The sequence below is a fragment of the Erinaceus europaeus genome, chromosome 9, assembly GCF_950295315.1.
Source record: "Erinaceus europaeus chromosome 9, mEriEur2.1, whole genome shotgun sequence".
Taxonomy (NCBI): Eukaryota; Metazoa; Chordata; class Mammalia; order Eulipotyphla; family Erinaceidae; genus Erinaceus; species Erinaceus europaeus.
The window spans coordinates 60773775-60788959 of record NC_080170.1 but is presented as its reverse complement, the minus strand read 5'-3'; the positions used below and the strand labels follow the sequence as shown (position 1 = coordinate 60788959).

General features: G+C 43.4%; 1 pseudogene; it reads right to left on the bottom strand.

Moving 5' to 3' along the window:
• Positions 1 to 1521: 1521 nt before the first annotated feature.
• Positions 1522 to 2436, bottom strand: LOC103125820 (nucleophosmin-like; annotated as a pseudogene).
• Positions 2437 to 15185: the final 12749 nt, after the last annotated feature.

Sequence of the window (15185 nt, the reverse complement as noted above, 5' to 3'; positions counted from 1 at the left end):
AAAGTTTTGGATATCCTTATTTATCTATCTTGGTAGTGGAGGGGATATTTAATCACATATCAACAGGACAGTTTATAGTCTGTGTCAGAATAGGGCCTCCCTACTGTAGTTCCACTACCTGGAGTGTGTGTGGGGGGGGGGGGGGCTGCTAACAGCATGGGAGAATTTCTTTCTTCTGAGTGTTCAGAGAGAAAGAGAATTTACTTCCCTGTTGGTATGCTTCTAAAAACCTCTTCTGTTTCTGGTTTAATCCCCCCCCTGCTTAACACTATTCAATTTACATAACTATGCACCAGCATGCCTGCATGGCATTGGTTTAATCCCCACTGGTTCATAATGTCTTTTTGCTCCGCCCCCTCTTGTAGTACACCCTGATATTCACCAGTCACTTTTCACTCCACCCTCTCTGCATCACATCTTGTCTCCGCCCTACTTGGCGAGTATATATAGGATTGTGTTTTTAGTTTAGTTAGTTTTTAGTTTAGTTTTAGCATAGCTTGGTTTAGATTGTGCTGTGTCCTGCATGAATAAAGAGATACTGCATACAGCTCAGCCATGAGTCCCTGGTCGGCTGTCTCCCATCAGTGAAGTTCAGCCCGACACTTCCCTATATACAAATACCAGTGCCTAAATAGCCCATGAAGGACTAGTTCTCAGTCAAGTTTTTGCCTTAAATCCTAGTGGTCCTTGTGGGCTATTGAATATCTTGACTGTCCTGAGTTCAGATTTTAATGGCCTGCAGATTCCCTGCCTTTCTCTGACCATATGCTCTGTTTCGTAAGTACCAAAATGGCACCAGCTATCACTGAGCATGCCTTTTTAAGTCTTGAGAGCCACTTCCCTTCCATCCACTGATCTTGCTTGCCTGCACCCAATTGTGGCTGAGCTACTTAATAAATCATAGTTGTAACAGTTTTTGTTTTTGTTTTTTAAATACTGAGTTTATTTCACATGTATATTTTTGTCTCCCCACCATTTCCATCTGTCTGACCACCAATACTACTGCATCCCATCATAACATTCCACACATACTTAGAAGAACCAAGCAAAGGGTGGAGTCCCATCGTTAAAAACTACACAGGCATTTTGGACAACACATTCTTGACCATGGAACCTGGACAACATTTATGAGACACAGCAGGGAACGTTCTCACTCTGCATTATAAAAAGGATAGCCAGTTAGCAATTGTTACAGAAATGAAATAAGACAGAAAATTTTTTATTTATTCATTTATTCCCTTTTGTTGCCCTTTGTTGTTTTGTTGTTGTAGTTATTATTGTTGTTGTCGTTGTTGGATAGGACAGAGAGAAATGGAGAGAGGAGGGGAAGACAAAGAGGGGCAAAGAAAGATAGACACCTGCAGACCTGCTTCACCGCTTGTGAAACCACTCCCCTGCAGGTGGGGTGCCGAGGGCTCAAACCAGGATCCTCACGCTGATCCTTCCACTTTGCGCCACATGCGCTTAACCCACTGAACTACTGCCTGACTCCCAAGACAGAAAACTTAACAAACTGTTTCAACTATTTTCTTAAAGAGACTTCCTCCACTGCCAGAGGTCTTGAATAACCAACCTCCTGGTCAGTCATCCGGAAGCAGTTCTTCATATAACTAATAAACTTGGCTTCCACTTTGGGAAGAGAGCCACCTTTTTCTATACTGGCTTGCATTTTTGCTTTAATGTCTTCTACAGAATTAGGTCCTTTTGGTGTTTTTGGAGTTTTTTCTTGTTTTTTGAAGGACTCTTGACCTTTTGATCTTGGTGTTGAAGGCTTCAAGTCTTTCCCATTCTGGTTGGATTTCTGTGCATTTTTGGCAGGAGTGTCACGTATTGATTTCTTTGCTGGTATTTTTTCTTCTACTTCTGCTTCATCATCAGAATCATCTTCATTGTCATCATCCTTGTCATCTTCATCAGCAAGTTTTGTTTTTCTCTGAGGGACTTTGTTTCCACCTCCAGGGGCGGACCATTTGCCAGAGATAGTGAGCAGCTTCACATCTTCCTCCTCATCTTCCTCTGACTCTGCATCTTCCTCCACAACTACTAAGTGCTGTCCACTAATGTGCACAGGACCCAAACCATACTTCAACCGCAAGACCACAGGTGGTGTGATTTCAAAGCCCCCAAGGGAAACTGCTGGCTGGACAGAATCTTCAAGGTGGCCAGCGTGACTTTGATCGAGCTGCCTTCGTAGTTCATGGCCTCTGCTTCAACAATGTGCAGTTCATCCTTGGCACCAGCCTCAAGGCTGACCGTCCTCAAAGACAGCTGGTGGTGCTCATTCTCATCGTTGTCCACCTTGAAGTGGTAGTCCTTGTCGGCCTTTAGCTCACAGCTGAAAATGTAGTTCTGAGGCCTCAGAGGGCTCATGTCCCTATCCATCGAATCTTCCATGGGGTGAGGCCTTGCACTGGGCAGGAGAAGAGGCGAATGGAGGCTGAATAAGCACCAGCCCAAAACACGGCTGCGCAGGACAGAATCGCACCAGGGACAGTTGTTGTTTCTTTAACTCAGTCCCCAGAGTGAAGCATTGCAGCTGCTAATCCCTTCCTATGCCACTAGAAATTGTCTGGGATTTATTTTTCTAGCTGGCTATTAGAGTCTGAGCTTATCTGAGAGAGGGCTTTAACTTCAGCCGGATTTTTCATTTAAACACTAGTGAGTATTTGTGGGAAGTCTGATATTATGTTAACCCTGAGTTCACAGGTTAAGCATCCAAACCCACTTTCCTGCCACTGGCAATGTTCCCTCCTGCATAACTCCCAGAATGGAGCCAGCTGTCACTAAGTACAGCTTCTTGAGTCTGAAGAATCTCTCCCTAACTCCTGTTCTACACACTGGCCACACGTGTCTTCACTCAGCTATGGCTTAGTGAGTTTCTGAAGAAACTGCAGTTGTATTTTATTGAGTTTTCATGTGATTTTTCACTGCTTTTCCTAGTTTATCAGGGGAGTTACCTCTCCATTCTAGTTCTTTTTTTTTTCCAGAACTGCCTTGTCTTTTTTTTTTTTTTGTAGTTCCAAATAAACTTCTATAGTGCTTGTTCCATTCCTTTAAAAAAAAGCTGTAGTGATTTTGATAGGAATCACAGTGAATCTTCATACTGCTTTGATAAGACGGTTGCTTTAATGATGTTAATCTTTCTGATCCATGAGCAAGGGATATCTTTCCATTTTCTCTTGTCTTCCTTTATTTCTTTTTGTAGTGATTCAGTTTCCAATATACAACTCCTTTGCTAAGTCACCATCTTGCCACAATATAATTTAATATAAATGTGTGTCTTGTATATAATTATGTAATTTCATATCATCATAATATAAATTTAATATTTTATTAATGCAAAAAGCTAGCTATATCTAGACAAGAATATTCTAAAATGGTGGCTATGCCCATGCTGAAGCCCAGAACTTGTCAGAAGGAAACATAGTAGATTAGTCTTTAGTGCAGACACAAAGTCAATGTGTGTTGTGTTATTCATAAACACACTCATCCTTCCACTCACTGGGCCTCAATGGCTTGTTTGGCAAGGTGCTTAGAAAGACTTCTGCTAGGTCACATAGGCCCCTAAGCTGAATATGGGCCCCAGACCAAATCAAATTTATGGGGTTTACAGTCAACAATATTTATACCCCTTTCCCATATTAGGGAGCTACTTTCTTCCCTGATCCAGCTTTCTGTTTCTTTTCCAGCCATGTAATCATCTCCCCAGAGAACAACTAGGATCCACCTGCATATCAGATTTCAGGCTCAGAGGAAAAAATTAAAAACTAGTATAGCCACAGGCCCTTTGGAATATAACTAAAATATGCCTATTAGCTATCTACAAAATGGAGGACCCCCCAACTCTTCATCTACACTATTCCAGCCTTTAGGTCCATGACTGTTCAACAATTTGTTTGGCTTTGTATGTTAACTCTCTTTTCAGCACCAGGTTCCATGATGCCAACTTGATTCCCTGGACAGACAACCCCACCAATGTGTCCTGGAGCTGTGCTTCCCCAGAGCCCCACCCTACTAGGGAAAGAGAGAGACAGACTGGGAGTATGGATCAACCTGTCAACACCCATGTTCAGCAGGGAAGCCATGTTCAGCAGGAAGCAATTACAGAAGCCATACCTTCCACCTTCTGCATCCCACAATGACCTTGGGTCCATACTCCCAGAAGGTTAAAGAATAGGAAAGCTATCAAGGGAGGGGATGGGATATTGAGGTCTGGTGGTGGGAACTGTGTGGAGTTGTACCCCTCTTATCCTATGGTTTTGTCAATGCTTCCTTTTTATAAATAAAAACTTAAATTAAAAAAAAATAGAAAGACTTCTGCTTTGGTAAGTTTGCTTATGGCTAAATCACTCCCACTAGATATTAAAGACTCCAAGAATGGTGAAATCAACATAAGCTTGAGACCTGGATGACAAATGCTGAACCTCTCCTCCCAGGGTCAGTCATTTGAGTCAGGAGTGAAAGGTGAGTAGAATGGGGAAGAATCTAGAGCTTAAGGTCTCGGTTTAAGTTCAAAAAACAGAGTCCAAAGGAGCTTAGAAGTAAAGTCCTAGAGTCCACCGAGAACAAAAAATGTGAGGAGCATTTGAGAAAAGGAAGAAGGCCCAAGGAGAATAGGAGACAAGAAACCATTTCCCCTTCCCCTAATCTTTCTGTCATTTACTATAGCAAATAGTCTGCATCCCATAGCCTCCAAATATCCAAACTCTTGGTGATCATGGAATGTAAAAGCCTGTCTCAACAACAGGACTTCATCTCATCTGACCTCATATCCCCAAAGAGCAGGGCCTACTGGCAGGCAAGTCAGATCAGAACCTATTGGAACAAATATAGTCCTTTATGTACTTTCAACAGAAAGTGTAGGGAAAGTCATATTCTGGGCAACCATATCACATAGCCACCACAGTGGAGATGCAAATGCAAGTACACGCAGTATTCTCAAAGACTGACAGCAACACAATTTGTGGCTGCAGACAAGTCTCTGTGTGCAGGTGCATGTCCATTTCAGTGCAAACTTAGGACACCCCTGAACAAGATCCTTACCAGAGATGGCTGGAAAAATGGCAGGGCATATGTAAAGGGGGTGAGGCAGCTTTCCTTTGGCCAGTTTTCTTGTAGGCCAATGGCAATGAGAGAAAGCTTGTTCTCACAGATGTTAGCACAGGTCTGGGTCTAAGTTCTCTGGGTCCTCTGTCAACACTCATCACCCCATATTAACTGAGACAAGGTATCTTTTCCTCTCCCATCCCAACCAGTGTCTGCAGCCACAGAGCCACATAGTAAAGAACCTACAGTGATAGTACATGTGGCCACTGCCTTTAAGGAAGCTGGTGGGGGAGAGGAGCCAAGGGTGTCCAGTAATTATTCAATGACACCAAACACACTTGCATGAGAGGGGATAGGAAGCAGTCTGGTCCCACTTTAGCCACAGAGTAAAATGCTAAGTACGGTCTCCAGTGCCCAGCCACACAACAAATAGGCACCTGCCACTGACACTGGCATTATTTCTGCCTCCATGAATTTAATTGCCCAGTGCTTTTCACCAGTTCAGTTCCACTGTTTTCCAGCTGAGCAAATTTACAGACGTAGGATCTCTACAACTTGCAAGGTAAGGGGCCAGCCTTCTTCTAAATGGAGCCCTGGGACTTCCCAGGGGCTCAGCATTCTTTGGGGAAACTCCTAAAGCATGGAACATAAAACCAGGGCCAGAGAAGGGAGCCGGCAGCAAGACAGAGACAAGAGTCCTAGTCCCCGCTCCAACTGCAAGGAGCACATTCTTCAATTTGTTACAAGTAAATTGGGAAAATAAGTCACAGATTTATTCAATAGTATATAGATAATGTCACCATGTGGGATGCTTTTGACTCTGTCTTGATTTTCCAATCAGTGGGGTAGGATTATTAATGTCTTATTTGGGTTTGCATTATTATTGGGTATTAAATTATTGCTGGCAATTAAAAAATTAATCTTTGAAAAATAGCTAAAGTCACTCTGAGATTCACAGAAGTGGCAGAAAATATCCATGCCAATAGCTAATTCCTACCCACAGATAAATGAATCAGTGTAACTTCATTACTACTTTCTCTATTCAGAAAAGCTATGAAAGTCATTCAGTCTGCTCAAAGTGAACAGTGATACAGAGTCTTCATATATTCACGGCCTCTATATTTGCAGGTACAATTTGGTGACCGTTGATATCTGGACATGAAAAGTACACAGCAAGGAAGAGAAACCTAAGTGGGACTGATAGCTGGAATTCTGAACACTACAAAATGAAGACACTAAAAAAAAAAAAAAAAAAAACATTAGAAGAAAACCATGACTCAGTCCAACCAAGCTTTACAAACTAGTGTTTTCTTATCTGTTTCCATAGTGTAGTGGTTATCACGTTCGCCTAACAAACTAGTGTTTTCTTTTCAAATCTAAGTAGAAAACAGTGCAAAACAGATTGCACATGGAAGCAGAGACATCATTACTGTGGTGCTTCTAAGGGTGGGATGAGCCATCCCAAGCGTCATTGTCTAAGGTGCTTGTCACCCATCCACAACGAGAGAGGTATTAGGGCAAGGACAGTGATTCCTGGCACCCTGAAGCCCCCTTTCTGACCTATCAGATTAGCTTGTTGGCTCAAGTTCTTCATGTCATCTGAAATGTCACATGTTAGGGATCCTAACTTGTTCTGAGACCACACTCAGAGGAAAGGTGGAGTGGTGGTAGAGGGAGAGTAGGAGTTTTCACTCTGAAATTGGGAAGGTCTGAGTTCAAACGTCATGGCTTCTGCCCAAGTAGATCTAGCCAAATCAGTATTCCTGCTGTCTTCTGATTTAAAAGTGAACAGAATATACCACCCCCAACACGATGCACAATATAGCTAACAGAGTTTAGTACACATTCTACTATAGTGGAATGATACTCCGTCTTAAAATTCAAGTCTCTCATATTCTCCCTTCAAAAGTTAGAGTTACAATAATTGAGTTAAATAAATTCAAAGATACAGCTAAAGAGATATCTCAATGACAGAGCACAGGGTTTGTATACAAGAGATGTCTGGGGTTCAATTCCAAGCTGAGCAGTGTTGTGCTTTCACTCACTTTCTCAAAAAAATAAATAAATAAATAAATAAGCAAAACAAAATAAACTATATAAATATCTATACCTAAAATGATCTGAAAAATGAAACTCAAAATGCACAGTGTCCCACCCAATGCCAAATAAACTTTCTGTCCCTATGATTTTCATCACTTGCTACTAGCAAAGGACAGTATACAGGAGGGTGTATAGAGGGGCATAGAGTGATTGTGGCTGGACTGACATAATTTCTAGGCTCATTCAATTGTTCCATGAGTCACAACCTCTGCACTACATAATAGAACTCTCAGCAAGCATTTTCTTTTCTTTTTTATTTTAAACTTTTTTCCTTCTTTTTTTAAAATTCTTTATTTATTATTGGATTCAGACAGAGAAATTGAGAGGGGAAAGGGAGATAGAAAAGGAAAGAGACAGAGAGACACCTGCAGCCCCTAAAGGTAGGGACTGGTGGCTTGAACTCAGGTCCTTGAACACTGTAATGTGTGTGCTTAACCAGGTGTGCTAACACCGGGCCCCCCAGTAAGCATTTTTCTCTGAAAAGTCACTCCTCAGAGCTCCCTTCTCCTGTAATTTTTTTTATTTTAATTTCTTTATTAAGGGATTAATGCTTTACAGTAAAGACAATAGTTTGTACATGCATAACATTTCTCAGTTTTCCACAGAACAATACAACCCCCACTAGGTTCTCTGCCATCCTGTTCCCTTCTCCTGGAATTTTCAGGAATCCTCCAACACACAACCTCCAGGTTAACTCTCTTTCTTTGCCAAACCAGGAGAGCCTATGAGTCCACTTACCAGGAAGGGTCACTCCCTTCAGCTCTCTGGCTGCCTTCAAGAATCCACTCCTTGAGTTACTTTTCCCTCTGAGAAAAAGCCAGTTATCCTCAAAGCCCATTCCTTTTGTTGAACTCCAATGCTCTTCACTGGCTGTGACAGTTCCCCTCTCTGGATGCCTTGCTCTCCTTCTCCCAGATCGCTATTCTTAACCCCTCTTGACTAATTCTAGACTTGTTGGGGAGGGGGGAATCTCTGTGGGCTTTGAGAGACTTTAAATATCACCTGGTGAGAGAAAGAGACAGACACAGAGACAGGTGGACAGATATATCTGCAAAGTTAGTGTCCTGAAATTGGCAGCTCATGAGCAGAGAAGGCAGTAAGAGTATTTAGACAGGAAACAGGGTAGGTACAGGGACAAACTGAACTAAGTCAGTCTCAACTGCATGCCAGATTTACCTGGGGCTCAACACCCTCCCAAGATAAGAAAAAGTCACTGCATCCCAAGTATATCCTATTTGCAGACAGATGGATATCTTAAGAATTCCTCAGGGTTTAGGTGGTGATGCACCTGGTTGTGCACAAGTTACAATGCACAGGACACAACTTCAAGCCCCCAGTCCCCACCTGCAGAAAGAAAGCTTCATGAGTAGTGAAGCAGTGCTGCAAGTGTTTCTCTGTCTTTCTCCTTCTCTATTGAGAGGAAGGGGGTGCCCTTCCTCTCAATTTCTGGCTATCTCTATCCAACAAATTTTTTTTTAATTTTTTAAAAAAGAATTCCTCATCTACCTTTTAAGTGAAGTCAGTAGGCAAGAGACAGAATTCAGATGATCTCACTCACACAAAGTATAAGGAACACAGCAAATAACAGTCAAAGCCAACCCAAGTCTAGGACTTGGAATAGAGAACAGAGGCTACTAAGGGGAGCAGAGGGTTGGGGGAAGGGGTCAGGAGTCCATTGGCAGTAACAGAAGGATGTGTGACTTTGGTGGTGGATGTGGTGTGGTCACACATATATGAACAGGTGAGAGAACCCATCCTCCTACAACACAGCCTTGTAAACCAGAATTAACTCAACTAAAAAAATCTGAGGGGCCAGGTGGTGGCACATCTGGTTAAGCGCATGTGTTACAATGCACAAGGACCCAGGTTCGAGCCCCTGGTCCCCACCTGCAGGGGGAAAGCTTTATATGAGTGGTGAATCAGGGATGCAGGTGTCTCTCTGTCTTTCTCCCTCTCTATCACCCCCTTCCCTCTTGATTTCTGGCTGTCTCTATCCAATAAATAAATATAATTAAAAATTTTTTTTAAAAATCTGATATAGGTGGGGCTAAAATCCAGCTCCCTAGATGCCTTCCATTAATCCTTGTGAAAGCCTTTCCCCTATTCTGACTTCATTTTCTCCCTCTAATGGAAATGACTGCAGCATCACTCTTGCCAAGCTGCGACTCATCATTTCCGGCAAAACACTGCTGTGGGAGTCTCTTCTCAGCCTCTTAATTCTCTAGACAAATTAGCACCATAGGTTTTGCATAAGTGTGAGCATTGAAGTGAAGTCCTCGCCCGCCCGCCCCCGGCCGCTGCATCTCTTGACTCCACCATCTGGCAGAGGCCCAAGCATCTGTATTTTCATTTCCATCAAAGACAATAGTACGTCTGGCACTGCATCTGGCAACCATAGGGACTGACTTTCCAGCCTCCTATGCTCAGGTCCATATAGGCAGCTAGGCTGTGTTTTCAGAAGGAATCCTTCAAGCAGTCTTTAAACACTGACACAGCATCCTCAGGTCGCCCCTTCTCAACATTACAGATGACAGAAGTCATATTTTATTGCTCCTGCCTTTATCTTCATGGTTCACCCTCCTTCCTTTCTCATTCTCGGTCCCTCTTCTCCCTAATAACAACAGTTTGTGAGTCCTCTATGTCAACAGATGGCTGCATGCTGAGAATGTCACATACTCTCACTCTAGTCTGTACCATTAGCTCTCAGTTCACGGATCTTTTCCCAAAGATCTGTTTACTAACAGAGATAGGAGAGAGAACCAAAGCATAACTCTGGTACATGCAAAGCTGGGGACTTGGGACTTGTGTTTCTAACTCCAACATTCTAGCTTTGGCACCACCTCTAGATTTGAATTGAGTTCACTAACTTTACAAGTGAGGGCAAATGTCAACCTGCTGTGGGGGGAAGTGTGTCACACTCAGGCAGAGAGTGGCCAAGCTAGATCCCCACCTGTGTTCCTGAATCCAGGATAGTTCTTTTGTTTCCTTCCCTCTTCCTTCCTTGCTAGCTCCTTCCATCCTCTTTTCCATATCTCTTGTTGTCTTTTTTCCATCCACCTGGGAACAGAAGGTCCAGGTCACACAGATTGTATGTGAGCACCTATGTCATGGGCCAGGGGGGGGGGGGTCTCTGTCCTCTGTCCATTTAGGGAGTCCCCATAGGGGACACAAGCAACAAGTCAGTGGTTAGAGATCCTTAAGAGTTTTTTAATTGACTTGCCATTGATCTACACCACTGCAGCTTCCTCCCCCCCCCCCGTGTGTGTGTGTGTGTGTGTGTGTGTGTGTGTGTAAGAATCACACATATACAACCAAAGTTCTTCACACTAGCAGAGCAACCAATACCTGCCCCCCCTTCCCTGAGACATTTGGTTCCCAGCAAGTCTAACAGCTAATTTTATTGCAGTTTTGACAGCTCAGTTGCTTTAGATATACCCTGTGTGAGTGAAAGAAAAGCAGAGTTATTGTTTCCTCTTTTGTTTTTCAGGCTTTTTTTTTCATATTTACTTTATGAAGAAAGAGAATAGAGGACAGCTGCAGCACATGGAGGGCTGGGGGCTATATCTCGGGCCTTGTACACACAAACCCTGCACTCCACCTGCTGAGCCACCTCCACACTTGTTTTTGTTCATTTGCTTAGTATTAGGGATCAAATCTGGGGTCTCACACATCCAAAGCACATGTGCTATTATGGAGCTACACCCCTAATCCATGATCCCCAATGTTGTCACTGGATTTTCTGAGGCACCCCTCCACAGACCTCATCCCCAGTAGCTCATGGGGATGATCTCACTTGGCACCAGGAAAGCAGCTGGGGTACCTGGAGTCGGCAGGAGGATTCAGAACCTGGCTTTTCCCTGGAAGCTTAGCTGGGGCAGAAACATCTGGCAAGCAAGAACTTCCTGTCAGCGCCCAAGCCTGGGAGTCAAGGCCAGGCAGAGCAGAGCCTGCCAAACACTTGAGCCCCTTGTCAACTAACAACTCACCCCACTTACTGGGGTTGGGTCCTGCCCAGACACAAATGAAGTGAGCTCCAGTTCTAGCATTCACTGTCCTGGACCTCAAAGTTTGTTGGTTAAGAGTAGAATTTGCATACCTTCCCAAGATTCTGTTCTCTGGGACACTCAGGGGCCACAGGCAGAGACATGCTTCACAGAAAGCAACCAGAATGTGGGAAAGCATACAAGTTTTCCACCCAAGTTGCTAAATGGATATTTTACACAGAAGTGAGTATGTCCACTAAATGCAAGAACTTCTCAGGCAATCAGAAGATTCTGATCAGCTACTAAGAAGCATAGCTAGATGCAGACTGGGAGGTGGCACGGTGGATGAAATGCTGGACTCTCAAACTTGAGGTCTGAATTCAATCCCTGATATCACAAGTGGCAGGGTAATGCTTTGGCTGTCTTATAAAGAAATAGACAAATAAATAAATAAAGTTTTAACAACAGAAGAGGAGGAGAGGAGGGGAAACATAGCTAGAGATACCACTGATGCATGCACAGATGACTTTACCTAATCAATTCGCATCTCAATTCATCATGCTGACCCAATTAGTACTGGCATGCTCCAATGATGACATCATATTCAAGGCTTGTCTGTACACCTTTGTTAAGTCATTCATTTCCCCAATCCACAGTTTCTATGTCCTTAGAAAAGAAATGCTCATTGCTTTCCCATAAATGAATCATAGGGAAATGGAATGTGGGTAACTTCAGTGTGAACAGAGAATGCTGTGCAGTATCCCATTGCGTCTCTTTATTGACCCCAAAGAAGTATATTCAAGGTCTCCAGAGAATCAGAGCCACTAGGACATAGGAATCTATTTATAATTTACTCCAAGAACTGGTTCCCAGAACTAAGCAAGCTGTAGAGTCCCATAAACTGCTGTCTGCAAGTTGGGAATCCAGCAAGACCAGCTCAAAACTTTTGTCTGCAGATAATGACTTGAGGTATTGGCATCAAAGGGAAAGTTGTAGTCAGAGTTTGGAAGTCCCAGAGTCAAGGGGTTGATAACCATAAGAAAGGGGGAAGAGACAGCACTGTTTGAAAAGATGGAAGTCCCTTGGCTCTTCCATTTTGTTCTATTCAGGCCCCAAGACTGGAGTACGCCAATCCACAAAGGGGAGGGAGGTCAGCTTTCCACAGCCCACCAATTCAAATGCTCATCTCTTCCAGAGACACACAGATTCACCCAGAAATGTTGTCTTAGCAGCTCTCTTGACCTCTCTGAGCTCCCTTGGCTCAATCAAGTAAATATATTTACATCTACAGAGAACTCCTCTACCCTGAATGATGGGTAGCCACAGCCTCAACCCACCCCACCCCCAATCACCATCTCCCGAAGGTGCTGGACCAGCATGACATATGCCCCAAGACAAGCAATACAGCATCAGATTGAAGGTTTTGAATTCCCAAGAGAACAAAATCTTCCAGACAGTCTCAGGAATTTCAAACAAAGAGAGCAAAGGAAGGACAGTCAAGTCACTACATCAAGTAGAAACTCATGAGCAGAAAGACTGGGGGAAAGAAGACAAAGAATGATAGTGGAGACACACTCAACATGGGGCAGGTGGGGGAGAGCTTAGGAGTTGAAGCACCAGCTCCTGATGATCACCTCTCTACAAGTAGCTTCCCTGGGGATCATGGCTCTCAGGAGCCCATTTCTACCCTGGTTTCACTGATTGGGGTTCTCTGGGTAATCTCCATTTCCTCCACTGTCTACTATTCCTGAATTTGAATTCTGTCTCTTACAGCCAGGAAAACTTAACTCAAGTGACATAAAACCACTGAGTATGAGAGATACTGACTAGAGGTTAATCCCAGTAATAACTGCAATGATTCCTTTTAGTCCTAATCATTTCATTTGGAGTCTTCACAAGTTCAGACAAGTAGCATCTCAGAGATCTTAAGCTTCAACTTCCTCCTCTTCCCCTGAGTCCACAGCTCAGACTGGTCTGAGGAGCTTGGACACCAACACTTGTGGGAGAGGAGGGATAGACTGACACAGAGGTGACACCAGAGCACTAACTTAACTTTTCTCCAGAACACGACAGGCTTTTTCAGAAACACAATCAAGGGCAGGGGCTTTTAATGATCTTAACTTTCATCAGTGTTTAATGCAAACAGCAAGGGAGTTGGGAATCTGTGGACAAAGCAATTTGCTGACAGGGCTGTTAATGGGGACTGGGTGGTGCAGCAGCAAGATCTGCTTAATACTCACCACTACCTGCTGGGATTTTTTTTTTCTACACAGGCTGCAAACACTATTAAAACCATTTTCTTGCCTTTAACAATTGGGGAAGGAGAATGGGTGGTGAGGGGGAAGCTGTGTTTTCACAGGCTTGTGTCCTAGAATAGAACTGAGGGAGGGTGGCATTAATCGACTGGCTGGTCAGAGGAAGGAGCTGATATGGGGGTTAGGGGGCCTCAGTGCTACTGAGGTGATCCTTTCTGTACTGCTCTAAGGTAATTGCTAGCTTAGGCCATGAACTCCCACCAGGCTGCCCTCATTTCTGAATCCTAAGGGATCTCAGAGCACTGACCTTCTCTGCCTCAATTCTCCTCTACAGCTAGGAGGGCCAAAGCATTGTACTATGTACAGGAGATGAGGCAAAGACATGCCCAGTCTCCCTACTCTCTGCAAAAGCCCAGAGCTGACACCCAGCCCCTCTGTTTTCACTCAGAGTCAGAGATTCTGGGTGCCCACCTTGATTCTTCACTCTCCCTCCTCCTGACAATCCTCCATGCTGGGCGCTATAGATATCTACAGTGCAACTGATCCTATCTGACCATATTGTTACAACTTACATGGCTCCCTTTCAGCTAAGGAGGGAGTTTTTTGTTTGTTTGGGTTTTATTCCTTATTTTTCAAATTCTCTTTCACATTTTATTTATTCATTCAATGGGTAGAAACAGAGAAAAACTGGAACTCAAGACAAAGGGACAGAGAAAGGGAGACATCTGCAGCACTACTTCACTATCCATGAAGCTTCCCCCTGCAGGTGGGGACCAGGGGCTTGGTAATAACTACTTCCCCTCATATTAATAACTATGGGTGCACCACTGCTCAGCGCCCAGAGAAGTAAGCTCTGACTCTTCGTACCCTACTCACCACAATGCCTTCAAGCCCTTGACCCATCTTTAGATATTCCGTTATATTCACATCATCCATGTATACTCAACAGTTCATGATTAAAAAACCATTAATAGGGGTCCCTCTCTATATATCTTTGATCTTGCCATTTCCTCCTCCCCAAAGTGTCTTTTCCTGTCTAAAGACTTAATCTCAAGTCTTTGAAAACTGAAAGCATAGAAGCAAGACAATATAGTGGACATAAGTAGAACACTTGAAAAAGAAAGTAACAGGAGTAGGACAGTGCTTCATCTGTTGAGTCCACATATTACAGAGTATAAGGACCTGGTCTCACGCCCCCAGTCCCTACCTGCAGTAGGGAAGCTTTATAAACAGTGAAACAGTGCTGCAGGTGTCTCTCTCTTTCCCTCCCTCTCTATCTTTCCCTTCACTCTCAATTTCTGTCTCTGTCCAAAATAAATAAAACAAAACTATTTTTTTAAAAAAATGAAAGTAACAAATTCAGAATCATCTCATGTCAAGTTAAGGGGTGGGGAATTCTGAAAAATGTTCAGTAAGGAAATATTTAACAGCTCCAAAGAGTGAATGAAAGTCAGTGGTCAAGATTTAGCCATCACTGTGTCGAGGACAGTAGTTATTAAAGTACATAAACTTCTTTATTATGTCCACTAAGGAAGTTGGTCCTTTGAAGGTGGTTCTTCTTGATCCCAGTTTTGAAGATGTTTTGTTTTGTTTTGTTTTTATAGGAAAGCTATTTTTTCAATTTTATATGTTATTAATAGTTTGTTACGGGATTGTAAGATTGCAATATATAGTTCCACACTATACCCACCACCAAAGCATGGGATTATGTGAAAGCATGGTAGAGCATAGGGGAACTCCCCCATCCTTGAGATGGAGGTCTGAAAAGACACCCCACCTGTCAGTCTCTCCCTTTTGAGGC